Here is a 17,807-nt window from a genome sequence, read left to right as displayed (position 1 = left end):
AGCGCTAGCGGCGGCCAGCCGGCCAGAGAAAAAGATGACGAGCGCTGGTGGTTCGTGGCGTGTTGCGCCTAGAATGTTCGTTTGCTTCTGGCTGCCTGGACACCATGGTCACTGCTCTACGTCGGCAGCTCGCTTCATCCTGTACGTCTCGTCTTTTTTATTAATGCAGCGACGACGGCACGTCTACGTCGGACACCGCCACGTCGCCTACAACATCAATGTCATAAATGACGCCCGTCGTCGTGTCACCATCTCGCGGAATGTAAACACCAAAATTGATGCCTACAAGCTCCGTGACAGTTGGCAAGGTATATAGCGCTGCCGGGTGTTCAGCGTCTATGGCCAGGATATTATTCCGTGGGTTTAGTCTAATATCCTGTATCTAATTAGGCAAGATAGCTTCGAGACGCACCGATATCACTTGCCTGTTTATGTTCTTCAGGTTGATCGACGAGTCAAAAAGAACAAAAAAGGCAGATCCCACGTACAGTGGGAATCCATGATATGCGAAGCACGATGGAAAAATGTTGATATGTCACTTTAAAATCAGCACAACGTTATGAAGTGGAGGTAAATGATGTGGTACTTGACTTCTATGTCATGATTATCGTGTTTGGATGTGTCGTTTACCTTCGTAATCTATTCACGTCACGTGATACCAAATCTGGTCATCTATTCAAGTCACGTGATACCAAATCTGGAGCGAGCAAAACGGCCGTGAGCACGCTATGAGCGTGGTATTTTGTCATGTTCCTACATGACACGCGTGTCAGGATTATCGTGTTAGCACCAATCATATATTTCGTTATCCATTGGCATCACGTAACACCAAATTTGGTATATGTGGAGCTAGCAAAACGACCGCGAACGCATCATGAAGGGCCCAATATACTCCAATGTAGCGTTGACGCACACGCACGCTGGGCACAGCGCCGCTACGCTAGACCTATAGTCTGACGTCAGGCGCGACCAGCATCCGTCGGCATGGCCCGACGGCAACCGGCTCAAAATGCGACAGGCTCCATTTCGTGCCGATGCGTTACACAGACAACACTGCATCTCCCTTTTTTGTGATGGAGGGATGCCGGACGCGCTGAAACGCGCATGCATCAAAGCAACGCAGCGCGGCGCGCGCCTGCGAGTATATAAGAAAACCGGCGGCGGCGTGGCAACGCCGGCGTTACGCGACGAAATGAATGCCGGCGAGCGTGTCCCGTCACGTCGAAATGTATTGGCGTCTTGACGGTGGCATGTAGTCATGTTCTCACTTGACACGCATCTCATGATTATCATGTTTTCACCAGTCGCATACCTTCGTCCTTTATTGGCGTCGCGTAATACCGAGTTTGATACACGTGAAGCTAGCGAAACAGCCGCGAGCGCATCATGAGCGTCGCATGTAGTCATGTTGCTACATGACACGCATCTAACGATTATCATGTTTGCATAAGTCCCACACCTTCGTCAACCATTCACGTACCGTAATACCAAATTCGGTATATGTGACGCTAGCGAAACGGCCACGAGCGCATCATGAGCTAGGCATGTAGTCATGTTGTTACATGACATGCATGTAATGATTTTTTTAGGGTCGGTCGCTTGTGTTCACCACACAATCATGTCATACCATACCAGTTTAGCAATATGCCATGTGAACGAAACCACCGCAAGAGCTGCAGGACCATGAAATGTGAATCATGGCATTCATGATATGGATGTCATGATTTTCATGTTATGACTAGTCAAATGTGTTTTCCTATAGTCATGTTATGCCATACCAAGCTTGGTATTGATACGATTATCAAAATGGCCAGGAGAGCTAAATGTCGTAGGCCGCTAGAATGATAGATACGCTCAAAGTCGCCGAAGTTCGCTAATAAATGCTTCTAATATAAAAGTATGGTACGACGTTTAGAACTGCACGCAGCCTTCACGGTAGAGATGCTAGCTGGTGAAGACGCGCCGACCATTTTTCTTTTAGCTTTACACTTTACTGCATTGACGAAATCGTCGTCGCTGTCTTCACCCTTCGCCGTGTATCTTTCAGTGCTGTCACTGGTGCTGCCGTCATCTCGGCTGCATAGGTGGGTTCAAATGTTCTCACATGGGCAGAAAAAAACACGTAGCTGCCGCGCTCACAATTACCTATAGTGCGCTCTGTAGTGGTCACAAATCTTTATTTCTTCGAAAAAGCGTTGCAGCCCCTTCTTTACTTTGCCATTTGTTTTAGATGGCCATTGGCCTGGTATTTTATCCAACGAAAACGTTCGCTCGGGATCTAGCGTATGGAGTTCCTGTTTGAGTCGACTTCGGTGTGTGTCGTACTTCGGACAGTCGAGCAAGAAGATAGTCTTCACCGCTACACAAAGCCCCTGAGGATGATGTTCTGCATATATGCATTGAACACCACGCCGTAATGGTCCAGTGGCTAAAGCACTCAGATCCTGACCCCCAGGTCGTGGGATCGAATTCGGGCTGTGGCGACTGCATTTTCAATGGAGGTGGAAATGCTGTAGGCCCGTGTGCTCTGATTTGGGTGCACGTTAAAAAACCCCAGACAGTTAAAATTTCAAGTCTTTCACTGTGCCGTTTCTCATAATCGTATGGGGGTTTCGGGACGTTAAACCCCACATATCGATCAAAATATGTATTCAAATTGGTCCCTAATATTCGGTATTAAGCAGAAGAAACCTTAAGCCATATTTATTGTACCTTCTTTCGGAACACTACACAAGTGGCTTACTGCTGTTTTAAAATGAGCCTAATAGAAGCTTTAGAGATGTTCTAGCATAGTACAGAGATATCACACAAAGTATACAGTGGTTGTCTGTTACCTTAGTCTGCCTCAGAAAAGAAAGGCAGATCCTACGTACAATGGGAATCGTTGATTTGCGAAACGAGAATGAGGAAGGTTAATATGTAACTTTGAAGTCAGCACATCGTTACGAGGCAGACGTAAATTATGCCGTATCAGACTTCCATGTCTTGATTATTATGCTTGAACGTGTCATTTACTTTCGTCGTCTATTCACGCCATGGGATACCACATTTTGTAATGTGGAGCCAGTGAAACGGCCGTGAGTGCGCAATGAGCGTAGCACGTATTCATGTTTCACATGACACGCATATCATAATTATCATGTTTGGACATCACATTTCACTTCACGCAATAATAAATTTGGTATATGTAGAATTAGCGAAACAGCCGCGAGCATATTATGAGCATAGCATGTAGTCATGCTTTACACGACACGCATATCATGATTATTATGTGTGGATGTGTCATTTACGTTCGTCGTCCTTTCGCTTCACATAATTCCAAATTCGGTATATGTAGAGCTAGAGAAACGACTGCAAGCGCATTACGAGCGTGACATGTAGTCATGTTCCTACATGACACGCATGTCATGATTTATATGATATTGTCTGCCACTTGTGCTCGCCAAGTAGTCACATCATATCATACCAGTTTTGACACATGTCATCTGAATGAAACCACCGCAAGGGCAGCAACCCCATTAAATGAATATGACGAGATTCATGACATTGATGTCATGATATTCATGTTATGATTAATCACTTGTGCCCATCATAGTCATGTTATGTCATACCAATTTTGGTATTGATACCATTATTGAAACGGCCAGGAGAGCGATAAGTCGTAGGTAGGTAGGTAGGTAGGTAGGTAGGTAGGTAGGTAGGTAGGTAGGTAGGTAGGTAGGTAGGTAGGTAGGTAGGTAGGTAGGTAGGTAGACCCAGACAGACAGACAGACAGACAGACAGACAGACAGACAGACAGATAGATAGATAGATAGATAGATAGATAGATAGATAGATAGATAGATAGATAGATAGATAGATAGATAGATAGATAGATAGATAGATAGATAGATAGATAGATAGATAGATAGATAGATAGATAGATAGATAGATAGATAGATAGATAGATAGATAGATAGATAGATAGATAGATAGATAGATACGCTCAAAGTCACCTAATTTGGCAAATAAATTTAAACATTTAAAACGCATTGAAAACAAACGCTACCTCTTTTTCTTCAAGGTGAGCCGTCCTGGGCATATCTCCCAAGGGTGCGCGTTCATAGGGATCCGCCGTCCGCTACTTGCAAGCGCCTTTTCAAGGCGTACGAAAGAAGGGCTTTGCTGCTTTGCTCAGGGGGCAGTCGGTGCAAGCATACGTCGTCGTTCTTGCTGCTACTTCTTGCCTAAGACGCTGATTCAAAGCTTTCGAGCAGTTTGCTCCAGGGAACGGACTTTTTGAAACACGCCAAAGTGTATTCGGCTGTCCGCCTACGCGTCCTTGTTATTTTTTTCTTCTCCCAAGCATTCACACGAAGAGATGAAACGTCAGCATTCATTTGTGAATGCTGCAAAGTGTGCGGCGTCGTTCGGCAACCATAGCATATTGAGTTTTTCAGCTGGTAAGGGGTCGCTTTTCTCCTTTTTATTCGTCTTCTTTGCCTAATAAGCATTTTGGCTGGTGGCCCAGAGCCTTTTGCGATAGAAAAACGCAGCCCCACTTCTGAGTGTGGGCTGCCTCACGTCTTTCTGTTAAAAATAAATCTCTCTGAAACGTTCAACTTCGACGGTGGTGTTATACTTTATTGTATGTTTGGATCAAATGTGTCCTCACTCGCATATTACTCCTGCTTTGCAGATAACGGTTGATGGTACAGAGATGGTGTAAAACGGTGGCAATATCAGGATGGGTGCACTCCAGTAGGTAAGCTCTGAATTTCACATTCTTGGCACCCGTTGAGCATGACTGCATGCTTGTGAGCACGACACGGTTAGTCAAGAAAAAAGTCACATGGTTTATATATTGCTCGCTTTCTGACGTGGCTGCGTCGTTGTATCACTCTACGAAACACTTGTGATAGTTACGTCATTATCTGCGCTGCCACACGACACTGCAGACACACACACACACACACACACACACACACACACACACACACACACACATATATATATATATATATATATATATATATATATATATATATATATATATATATATATATATATATATATATATATATATATATATATATATATATATATATATATATATATATATATATATATGTGTGTGTGTGTGTGTGTGTGTGTGTGTGTGTGCACTCCGACGAAGGCCGGTCCCGCGGCCGAAACGTCAGTCCTTTACAAAACAATTTTTCCTACGTGCTTGATTTTGTGAACTATATATATATATATATATATATATATATATATATATATATATATATATATATATATATATATATATATATATATACATATATATATTTAAACTGTGGGGTGCATTTCAAAACGAGCCATTCAATTTTTCGTGGCGACCTGTACATATTACGTGGTGTTTGTTTCCTGTATTCAGTGAAAACCCGTGAAGTGTTGAAATAGACTAATTGACGGCGTCTGCGCTGGCGCACTCTAGCGCTTTCAGACGCACTTCTAGAAAAAAAAGCGGCTAGTATTCATATAAAAATCTATGGCCAAGTTAATGGGAAGCGGTAAGCGATATACGTATATTCATAATATATATCTCCTATACATTGAACAATCCGTATATGCTGGTATGATGATGATTGTGATGATTTTGATGATGACAATGGTTGTTCACTACTTCGCACTTTGCGAGGCCAATGAATATAATAAGTTGAGTGACAAAAGAGCTAACTTAACGAAATCAGAAGGAGCCTATTTCATAGCATTCCTAAAACATACTATATTCCTGATGGTAATTATAACAAATGGAGTTATATTAATCATGCACATCGCAGTCGTACAATATGTATGCAATCTACTATCGCAGCAGGCAGCATAAAAGCTGGAATATACGCCATAAAAGCCAAAAAAAAGTTAAAAGGGCCTTCTTTTTTTAAAGCATTGATTGATTGATATGTGACGTGTAACGTTCCAACACCACCATGGGATGATGAGAGATGCCGTAGTGGAGGACACCGCAAAATTTGACCACCTGGGGTTCTTTACTGTGCGCCCAAATCTGAACACATGGTCCTATAGCATTTGTGCCTGCATTGAAAAATGCAGCCGCCGCAGCAGGTATTCGATTCCATGACCTGCCGGTCAGCGGCCGAGTATGTTAGCGATTGCATAACTGCGGAGGCGTTTCTTTTGAAGAGTACGCGGACTTTGCGTACGTGTGCGCACAATATGTACGCATTCAATGCGTGTGCCAGTGCACCTCGCCAATGAACAGAGTAATGCAAGATCATTAAAAAGTGAATACATCTTCTTGTAAATTGTATTGCCAATTCCACCTCTTATTTTTGAAAAAAAGTCAGTTTCGCCTCAAAATCAAAGCGCCTGATATTCAGCCTTCTACGCTGCAACAAACACTCATATAATAATTAAATTAGCGAGAGTTGTGGCTGTGTGCACAATGATGTAGAAACAGATCTGACTCATCGACTGCTAACACGGCTTTCACAATGTTAGAGAATGATAACCATTGCAAATAGAAATGAGCAAATGAACTGAGCTGCTTCTCACTTTCTGTAGATCCTCGAGCACTTGCTTTGGTGGTGCAGTGCTTTTTAAGTGTTAATAATTGCGTACGGGCTCGTGGCTCACAGCGCCGAGGTGATGTTGTGAGTGGAGAAATGTACCAGAAGTTGCTTTCAAGAGTTGTGAGCCGAAGAGGCTGCGCTGTCTACGCTTGCGCATTGCACGCGCACGTGTCCGAGTAATGCTTTAATCCATCTCCTTAAAACATGCAACAGGGGTTCTTCTTAAGAGTATAATAGGTATGCACTTGTAAGCACATGCATCAACTAGATAGCAAACATAATCGGCACAACCTAGTTCATACATTATATTCTTGAGAGGACGATCATTTTTCTATTTCTTAGTCGTATGACCTAGAAAATCTAAGTTTCTGATGCCTCTCAGTTTCCTACAACACTTGCTACTGGGAACGTGGGTGCTATGGTGTCTACGGAAGCTACAACGCGTGGCGTTTCAGCCTGAATGGAAATGAAGGGTAGTGCCCCAATCTGCGTAGTCTTCGTTTCTTTTTTTTTTTTTGGATCGGTTGGGCTACGCATGGCCTCAAGCCACTTTGTCACCAGATGACTGGCTACGCATGGCCTCAAGCCACTTTGTCACCAGATGACTATCAACAAATTTTCAGCCGTTCCACTTCACCATAATAACCTATTAGTCTTACTAATTCTAAATCAGTTCGCGAATTTCCGAATGATCCATTCTTTTATCCAAGACAAACGCGAAAACACGGCAATAAATGAAGCCTTAAGTGCGTTCAAAGTTATCTTCACGAACATTAGGCAAATTCGTTCGCTACCCATTATTCCCATGGTGGCTGAACGATCACTGCGTCAGAGTCCCCTATAGTTAATTTTTGGAAGCTCTATGGCTGATATTACTCAACTCTAGCCTAATGCGCATCATACCTATTATTTTTTTGTCTAAGGCATACATTCACTTTCTTATTCAACACCATCACACACAAAAAAACGAACGAATGTGCTGTTTGCCAATTTATCACAAATAGAAATACAAGAATTGTAATACAACACTTTTATTGAACCAAAAAACCCTGCATAATGAAGTCTGTTTAGCGCCATCGGAAATATAACACAGTTCACAATATAAACAGGGCAGAAACGCGACCCGTGCCCCATCGTACCTTGACAGTTGCGTGTACAAGTCCGGAATGCCTCGCAAGGAATGTCTGTCCATGTATGATTGTCGCGTTGGTGGTGACCCCACGCGTCGTAGACTTACAAGAAGACGTGAGCACTGCTACATTTCATGAGACACAGGCCCCAGTTACCAATTGCAGGCCTAATGGACATCCGGTCGTGTTCGCATTGCTCAAATACCTTCCTTCATATGTTTTTATTATTCTTTTCTTTTCCCACGCGTAGGATTGCGAAGTAGATGCACATCAGGTCTGCAAACATTTCATTCTTTTTTTTTACTCCTCCCTTTCTTAGTAACAAAAGGATAGATATTAAGCCCGACGTGCAACAGTGGCAATAACCTTTGTTCAGCATTTGGAATTGAATGGACCTGTGGAGTGTGTAATAGAAAGCATGGCTAACATGTGCGGTATACTTTGAATGTTACGAGGAGCTCTTACTCTGAAAATATTTTTTTTTGTTTTGCTGCTGTCCTACGTGCACAATGATGTCTAAAAATGCTTGTAAACTCTGCATTATACAAAAAAATGGAAATACACATGCACTTTTTGCTTCAGGCTATTCAGATTTACTAGGGCGGTCATTGTAGGCCTTTAATTTCTCACTTTTGACTTTCTCCCTCCTAATTACCTGATGAATTAAACTTCCTAATAACATGCATAAGAACAGTGTAGTTTGTAACGTGTATGTAATATTTGTCCGTTATATTACTACTACCATATCAACAAAGAGACGGCGCCGTTACAGAGCTGCATTATGCATGCGCCCTGGCGTTGAAACAGTGTAAACTCTCACAAATCTCTCTTTTTTTCTTCTTTGTCTGAGGCAGGCATGAAATAGGAAGACGACACATACGCACATCTAGTTTTTTGCTGCTCTATCTATATGCCAAGATCAAGAATCATGTTCTCATTGCTTCAGAATGTATTATAATCATTATTATTTTAACGTGCGTGACCTTCGTTAACTAGGGAATTATTATCGTTTTTTTCACATCCGTTCGCTATGGCCATGGTAAAATCAAGAACCAGTTGTTCATAGAATGAAGGCTCGAAGCATTGGGGCTATATTTCTTGGTCAAAAGATTAGCAACTTATTTATCTTTCTTTGTTTTTATCAGTAATGTTTCTTTTAAAGATTATGCTGAAGTGCCACACTGTACACGTTAAGCAGTCGCAGTGAACACGCGCTCCCATCTTTCACCAGTGAAAAAATAACGAATAATAACTACAACCAAAATTAAACTCCAACGTACTGAGGCACCTGCAGATTAATATGCACGTGGTGCGACAAATTAATTCTCATTTGCTATTTTTGACAGTGGGAGTTTTAAACGAATGCAAGGGAGGCGTTCTCCTTTTTCGGAGCTGCGCTGCTCAACAGTTTATTGCCTCGAGTATCGCAAGAAACAAGCGCCGCTGCTGGGGACAAAGAACGTAGACTAGCTTCGGGCTTTTATAGCTGCCAGGAGGCTCCGCCAACAATGAGTTCAATTTTTGTGGCACGATCATTTTTCTCAGAGTTAACCGTGGCTCTTCATCTTTGGCACTGCGCGCAGAAATGATAACGCGTAAATTAATACCTTGCACTCTGTGTAGTTTTTTTTTTTTGTTAGTGGCTTTTGAGTCTGCTCACGTTATTTACATACCATGAGTACGTGCTTCGCGATTGGCTACTAAACGAATTATGCGGACAATGTGACATTCTGAAATCATTTATCGTACTGTGCACGCTTCTCCAGAGAATCGAGCGCTTAAAAAATGTGGTTACACATTGTTCGGGAGCCCACGCAGTCCCTGTCACATAACGTCGCACATTCATTCTTATAGAAGAATGGAAAGAGCGTACGCCATCGAGCCATCACAATAAAGATGATTAAATGCTTTCTTATGTCCCTCGTTCCTGTGGTCAGGCGAGTTCTGCAGTATCTGGGCATTTGCTGCCATAGATTGCCCTGTGTGCAATGTTTTTTTTTTTCTTTCGTGTCACCCTGTACTTGCGTTTATTGTTTCAGGAATCTTCTGCCCCGTCTTTATTGCGTTATGCTCGAAAGCATGAGAGCAGTTCGTCTTACAACTCTCAGTGCAACGTTTTCTTCCCCGAAAAAAGTTTCCCGCCAGAAGAAATGTTTCTTTTACTTCCGCCTGTTACCATCTCATCCGACCCTCGAACTTGGAGCTCGTGATTAATGGAAGTATGAAAGCTTTGTTATCGCAATTCTTTGTCTGCTTCTTCGGTGGTCTTTCGCTCTGTTCGCATAGGTACGCTTCCAGCTCTGTGGTCTCCACTTCGTTTCGTTGGGGGCGCTTCTCCTTTATTGCTTCTTGTTGTAAACAGCGGCTGAGGGCATCAGCTGCGAAGCCAGCAACGCTCCAATGAGTCCACTTTCTATAGGCAAGAGGTCCTACCGCTCGCTAACGTGGATCTCTTTTGACGACGACGACGAGATCCTTTTTCCTTTCAATCGTTGCTGCTTTTCCAAGTTCCAATTGTTTCCCCGGTTTCACTGGCGCGTCAAGTGTCCCGACTCATATTCGAGATAAGGAGACTCAGCTCGAGTTTCCTTCGGGAAACAAGCAATCACAGAGCGAGATGATCGCTTGATCGCCTACCTTTACGCTTTCTTGCTTCCCCTAACGACCTCCTTATGTGGACGTTGCAATGGTCGAGTGAAATCCGGCGAGTGCTATCAAATTTCTACGTGGTTGGCTGCCACCTATAAAGTTTGTTTGTTTGCGCAGCATCAAAAATTGTGCTTCATGTGTGGATGTGTGGGTCTTTGCTGATTGCCGTGGCTTTGAACGCACCAGAGTGTTGTGACGACTCTAGGTATGGTGGGTCATAATGTTACGACGCAGATATCTGCTCAATATATATATATATATATATATATATATATATATATATATATATATATATATATATATATATATATATATATATATTATTTATTTATTGAAGCCTTAAGGGCCTGGAGGCATTACATAAGGCGGGGGCAAGCAATATATGACGGACTGTTAATTACACAAACGCCGAAAAAGGAACAAAAGACGAATAAAAGTAGGAAAAACATCTCTAAGAAAGGAAGGAAGCAAGCAGAAAAAAAAACAACTACCGTAGACTGGAAATAAAACAGCAATATACATAAGTGATCAGCATCATAATGCATGAGTCATTAAAAGTTGGCTACTACAATGGTTCAACTAGAAATTCATTTCAATTGAGATCACATGTATTGTTATTTTTTCGCGAAAAGTCGGGCGGTCGGTGGACGAAACAATACTGTCGGGGAGGGTGTTCCACAGGGTTATTGCATGGGGGAAAAAAGAATCTTTCATTGATGATGTGCGGCACTGATTGTGTGCGATTGGTTTGCTGTGGTTGAGGCGCGGCGAGATTCGGGGTGGGGGTTGAAGTCGAGGATGCCTGGCAAGTGGGTGATAATAGAAAGAGTGAAGCAAGCAGAGACGCGAGATGATTCGACGTGATTGGAGACATGAAAGGTCAAGTGTGCGTTTGAGTTCAGTGATGCGAAATTTACGCGAGTAGTTTGACGTTATGAAGCGAGCAGCACGATTCTGGATGGATTCTAATTCGTAGGTGAGATATGCTTGTGAGGGGTGCCAGATAGATGAAGCGTATGCCAATTTAGGCCGAACGTATGTCTGATATGCAAGTTTTTTAAGAGCGGGTGACGCAGATCTGAGATTTCGGCGCAAAAATCCAAGCAAGTGTGTGCAAAGCATGTGCGCATATTGTTTCAATGTGAGCGACCCATGATAATGACGATGTCAAGTGAACACCTAGATACTTATAGCAGTCTGTTCGAGTTATTTCATTTGAATTGATATAATATCCGTGAATAGTGGTGCTGCGTTTACGGGAAAAGGACATGGATTGGCACTTATTAAGGTTAAGAGGCATGAGCCATTTTCCACACCATGCAGCGATAGTGTCCATGTCTTCCTGAAGATTAGTGGAGTCGCTAGGCTTGTGAATGGCATTGTAGATGACGCAGTCATCGGCGAAAAGTCGAAGTCTGGTTTTTGTGTTAGATGGCAGGTCATTGACGTATATTAAAAATAATAGGGGGGATAAGCCTGCTCCCTGGGGGACACCGGATGTAACACTAGAAATTTGCGAGTCATCAGAGTTGGCAGTAGTGCATTGTACGCGTCCTTTTAAGAAATGTTCTATCCAAGTATTCAGTTTCGGGAGGGATACCAAGAGTAGATAATTTTGCAAGCAGGTGATTGTGTGGGACACGGTCGAAGTCAAGGAAGATGGCGTCAATTTGTAGATGATCGTCCATATGTTGCAAGATATCATCAGTGAATTCTGAGAGCTGTGTTTCGCATGATAACATGATAATAGTTTTCTGAAACCATGCTGGTACGCATAAAAGAAGTAAATTATTGATTCAAGGTAGTTCATTAAATTGGTTGCTATAATGGCCAAACTTATGGAAGTATATATATATATATATATATATATATATATATATATATATATATATGTATATATATATATATATATATATATATATATATATATATATATATATATATATATATATATATATATATATATATGGGATATGGCACAACAGGAGCGTTGTCAACAAGGATAAATATATTTATTTCCCAACAGTTTCGGGAGGGGTCCTCGCTTCATCAGGCGATGAGTTATAGTAACATGAACTTCCAAACTTCGTTGCTGCCGCGTCCCTCTCGCCTTGAAAAATGTTTGCGAGAGTGAGAGAGAACTAAAATAAAGAAAGAAAGAAAGGAAGAGAAAAAGAACACAAAAGAAAAAAAGAAAGAAAAAACCAATGTGAACACTGAGCACGAAACCAAATGTCGGTGTACGTCCACATACGGTTCTTATCCCGTGCTGGCCAGTTCTCGACGTGTGTCAGGCCACCCAAGATTGTCGCCGTGGTGGCGGGAGGGGTCCACGACGGCGTGGGTAAGGAAAGGGTTTCCCCTTAATGGGTCGGTTGGCTCTTTACCTTTCATCTTCGTCCGCTTCCCTTCAATGGCCATCAAGTCGTAGGCGAGCATAAACATTCTGTATGTGCACGTGAAAAAAAGGGAAAAAAGAAAAAAAACAAGAAAGGACAGTGTACACGTACGAGTTGTGCCATATCCCATACCTTCACGAAGACTAACTGGCCCATTAATTTATTGCTCCCACTATATATATATATATATATATATATATATATATATATATATATATATATATATATATATATATATATATATATAGTGGGAGTAATAATTCAATGGGCCAGTTAGTCTTCGTGAAGGTATGGGATATGGCACAACGGGAGCGTTGTCAACAAGGATAAATATATTTATTTCCCAACAGTTTCGGGAGGGGACCTCCCTTCATCAGGGGATGAGTTATACTGACATGAACTTCCTTGCTGCCGCGTCCCTCTCGCCTTGAAAGACGTTTGCGAGAGTGAGAGGGAACTGGAAGAAGGAAAAAAAAAGAGAGAAAAAAGACGAAAAAAGAAAGAAAAGAAAGAAAGTAAAAAACAGGAAGAACCACTGTCAACGCTGAGAGAAGCCAACTGTCCGTCTACATGTAGACGGACAGTTGGCTTCTCTCAGCGTTGACAGTGGTTCTTCCTGTTTTTTACTTTCTTTCTTTTCTTTCTTTTTTCGTCTTTTTTCTCTCTTTTTTTTCCTTCTTCCAGTTCCCTCTCACTCTCGCAAACGTCTTTCAAGGCGAGAGGGACGCGGCAGCAAGGAAGTTCATGTCAGTATAACTCATCCCCTGATGAAGGGAGGTCCCCTCCCGAAACTGTTGGGAAATAAATATATTTATCCTTGTTGACAACGCTCCCGTTGTGCCATATCCTATATATATATATATATATATATATATATATATATATATATATATATATATGTATATATATGAGATATAACAGACAGTAATGCCAAGGAATGTACAGGGGAAGTTGTTAGAACCAATGGAATGTAAATAAGAAGAAAGAAGAAAGAAAAGTGGATGAAAAAATTACCAGCTGTGAGCAGGAATCGAACCTACGACCTTCGAATAACGCGTTCGATGCTCTAACCACTGAGCTATCACAGCGGCCGTCCCTCCATCCACTTTTTGTGGTTTATATGTGAATTTAGAAGTAGAAGTGACAGTCAGCGCCATCTATAAGCCAAACAACGAGTGTGAAAACACTCTTATTCGCATGTTTGGCGTCACGTAGCACGTGAACTTATTATGAGCGGGCAGCTGATTAATTGTCCCTCTGATTAATTGTCCAGCTGATTAATTGTCCAGCGGACGGCCACTGTGATAGCTCAGTGGTTAGAGCATCGAACGCGTTATTCGAAGGTCGTAGGTTCGATTCCTGCTCACAGCTGGTAATTTTTTCATCCACTTTTCTTTCTTCTTTTTTCTTATTTACATTACATTGGTTCTAACAACTTCCCCTGTACATTCCTTGGCATTACTGTCCGTTATATCTCATTAATATTGTGTTAAAACACGGAAATACGAGCCCTTAGGTATACACTTCTCTCCCTTATTCCATTGAACGAGGGTCTCGTACTGGCAGACTTGGTGTGTTTAGGTTGTATAAGAGGGACAATTATTCAGCTGCCCGCTCATAATAAGTTCACGTGCTACGTGACGCCAAACATGCGAATAAGAGTGTTTTCACACTCGTTGTTTGGCTTATAGATGGCGCTGACTGTCACTCCTACTTCTAAATTCACATATAAACCCCAAAAAGTGGATGGAGGGACGGCCGCTGTGATAGCTCAGTGGTTAGAGCATCGAACGCGTTATTCGAAGGTCGTAGGTTCGGTTTCTGCTCACAGCTGGTAATTTTTTCATCCACTTTTCTTTCTTCTTTCTTCTTATTTACATTCCATTGGTTCTAACAACTTCCCCTGTACATTACTTGGCATTACTGTCTGTTATATCTCATTAATATTGTGTTAAAACACGGAAATACGAGCCCTTAGGTATACACTTCTCTCCCTTATTTCATTGAACGAGAGTCTCGTACTGGCAGACTTGGTGTGTTTAGGTTGTATAAGAGGGACAATTAATCAGCTGCCCGCTCATAATAAGTTCACGTGCTACGTGACGCCAAACATGTGAATGAGAGTGTTTTCACACTCGTTGTTTGGCTTATAGATGGCGCTGACTGTCACTCCTACTTCTAAATTCACATATAAACCCCAAAAAGTGGATGGAGGGACGGCCGCTGTGATAGCTCAGTGGTTAGAGCATCGAACGCGTTATTCGAAGGTCGTAGGTTTGATTCCTGCTCACAGCTGGTAATTTTTCATCCACTTTTCTTTCTTCTTTCTTCTTATTTACATTCCATTGGTTCTAATAACTTTTCCTGTACATTCCTTGGCATTACTGTCTGTTATATCTCATTAATATTTTGTTAAAACACGGAAATACGAGCCCTTAGGTATACACTTCTCTTCCTTATATATATATATATATATATATATATATATATATATATATATATATATATATATATATATATATATATATATATATATATATATATATATATATATATATATATATAATACTCATATTTGAAATACAGATATCTATCTAATAAAGAGAATGCAGGGAGGAACACCGCTGTAGCTCTGTTGGTATAGCATCTAACACGTCATGCGAAGATCGCACGTTCACTACCTAGCAGTTGTAAGTTATCCTTTCGTCCACTTACATTTACATCTTAATTAATTTCTACAAAGAACATCCTCATACCTTCCTTAGCCGGTTTGCCTTAGTTCTAATTAATGTTGTGTCTAACAAAGAACAGCGAGCCTTCAAAATTCTAATTTCTTTTATATATATATATATATATATATATATATATATATATATATATATATATATATATATATATATATATAGGCTTTTTTCTCTTATTTTGTTAAACGAGGGCTCGTACTGGCAGACTTGGTGTCATTAGGTTTTAGGTTGTATACGAGGGACTACGTGACGCCAAACATGCGCATAGAAGAGTGTTTTCACACTCGTCGCTTGGCTCATATATAGATGGCGCTGACTGTCACTCCTACTTCTAAATTCACATATAAACCCAAAAAAGTGGATGGAGGGAAGGCCGCTGTGGTAGCTCAGTGGTTAGAGCATCGAACGCGTTATTCGAAGGTCGTAGGTTTGATTCCTGCTCACGGCTGGTTATTTTTTCATCCACTTTTCTTTCTTCCTATTTACATTCCATTGGTTCTAATAACTTTTCCTGTACATTCCTTGCCATTACTGTCTGTTAGATCTCATTAATATTGTGTTAAAACACGGAAAAACGAGCCCTTAGGTATAGACTTTTTTCCCTTTTTTCATTAAACGAAGGTCTCGTACTGGCAGAATTGGTGTAATTAGGTTGTATACGAAGGACTATTAATCAGCTGCCCGCTCATAATAAGTTCACGTGCTACGTGACACCAAACATGCGCATAGAAGAGTGTTTTCACACTCGTCGCTTGGCTTATAGATGGCATGACTGTCACTCCTACTTCTAAATTCACATATAAACCCAAAAAAGTGGATGGAGGGAAGGCCGCTGTGGTAGCTCAGTGGTTAGAGCATCTAACGCGTTATTAGAAGGTCGTACGTTCGATTCCTGCTCACTGCTGGCTATTTTTTCATCCACTTTTCTTTCTTCTTATTTACATTCCATTGGTTCTAATAACTTTCCCCTGCACATTCTTTGGCATCACTGTCTGTTAGATCTCATTAATATTGTGTTAAAACACGGAAAAACGAGCCCTTAGGTATCGACTTCTTTCCCCTATATATATATATATATATATATATATATATATATATATATATATATATATATATATATATATATATATATATATATATTGCCGCGTGCATAGCTGCATTTAGCGGCGAGATAGCAACGACAACGAAGAAGGCGGTTTTGCTCGAGAGGCGCAGCGCAGGCAAGTGAAGAAGACGACAATCCTAGCGGCCTTCTCTGAGAGCGTCTCTATAAGTTCCACTGTCCGTGTTTTTAAATAAACCCCCTGTAATTTACAACCCGTGACACTGGTGGAGGTGCGGGGTACTACCACCTCATGGTCAGCACCCCTGTGAGAAGCCCCGAGTCCAGCCCTACGAGACAGCCACACGTGGAGACGCCGGTGCACCGCTCAAGCCGTCGCCTTCAAGGTCTTCAACCGGAATTTGGCCTTTTAAAGGGAGCAATTCTTTCGACACCCACCCTTACTCAAGAAATGGCAAGGAGTCCTGCACAGGTGACGGTTCAGAATATGCGCATTCCTGAACCATTTCACGGCCGGCCGAACGAAGATGCGCAAGACTGGCTTGAGCAGTTTGAACGGGTAGCTAAATCGAACTACTGGAGCCTCGAGGGGAAGCTCTTCCACGTATACTTCGCCCTTGAAGACGGCGCGAAGACGTGGTTTATAAACCGGGAGGCAACATTGACGACATGGGAGGAGTTTTGTCGTCGGTTTCTTGACACCTTCGGTAACGCGGACCGACGCGAAAACGCACAACGCCTTCTTGAAGGACGCACCCAACAGCTGCATGAAAGCGTCGCCATGTTTGCTGAGGATATGGTGCGTCTGTGCCACCGCGCGGACCCCAACATGCCCGAGGCTCGAAAGCTAAGCCATCTCATGAGGGGCGTCAAAGAGCAGCTATTTGTTGGTCTTGTGCGCAATCCACCGACAACAGTGGACGAGTTCACCAGGGAGGCCACCGCAATAGAGCGTGCGCTGCAGCAACGGTACCGACAGTCTGATCGCCCGGCCACCGGCGCAGCTGCAGGCGCCGCCGCACTTACCGCAAACGACGAGTTTTCTCTACGCCACCTGATTAGACAGATCGTGCGTGAGGAGATCGCGAAGGAGAACGCAAAATACACATTGCAGTCACAGGCACCCCCGCAGCAGGAGTCCACGGTAGCCTCCGTCGCTGAAGTCGTTCGCCATGAACTTCGACAAGTGTTTGCCTCTCCTCAGCAGTATTCCGCTCCACCGCACCGTCCGAACTCGTGCACCTATGCAGACGCTGTGCGTCGTCTAT

The 17,807-nt window shown here is 42.3% G+C and overlaps 1 protein-coding gene across 1 annotated transcript in view; it reads left to right on the top strand.

The window, feature by feature from the left end:
- The window catches only part of LOC119177337 (tachykinin-like peptides receptor 99D), a 479,365-nt gene that overhangs the window by 205,638 nt on the left and 255,920 nt on the right, over positions 1 to 17,807 (top strand). The window contains exon 3 of the mRNA XM_037428811.2: positions 4,679 to 4,744. The gene's annotated coding sequence lies outside the window, so the exon portion shown is untranslated. The remainder of the gene's footprint in view (positions 1 to 4,678; positions 4,745 to 17,807) is intronic.

This window comes from Rhipicephalus microplus, chromosome X, assembly GCF_043290135.1.
Source record: "Rhipicephalus microplus isolate Deutch F79 chromosome X, USDA_Rmic, whole genome shotgun sequence".
Classification (NCBI taxonomy): Eukaryota; Metazoa; Arthropoda; class Arachnida; order Ixodida; family Ixodidae; genus Rhipicephalus; species Rhipicephalus microplus.
Note: the sequence above shows the minus strand (reverse complement) of the source record. Positions and strands in the feature narration are given on the sequence as shown.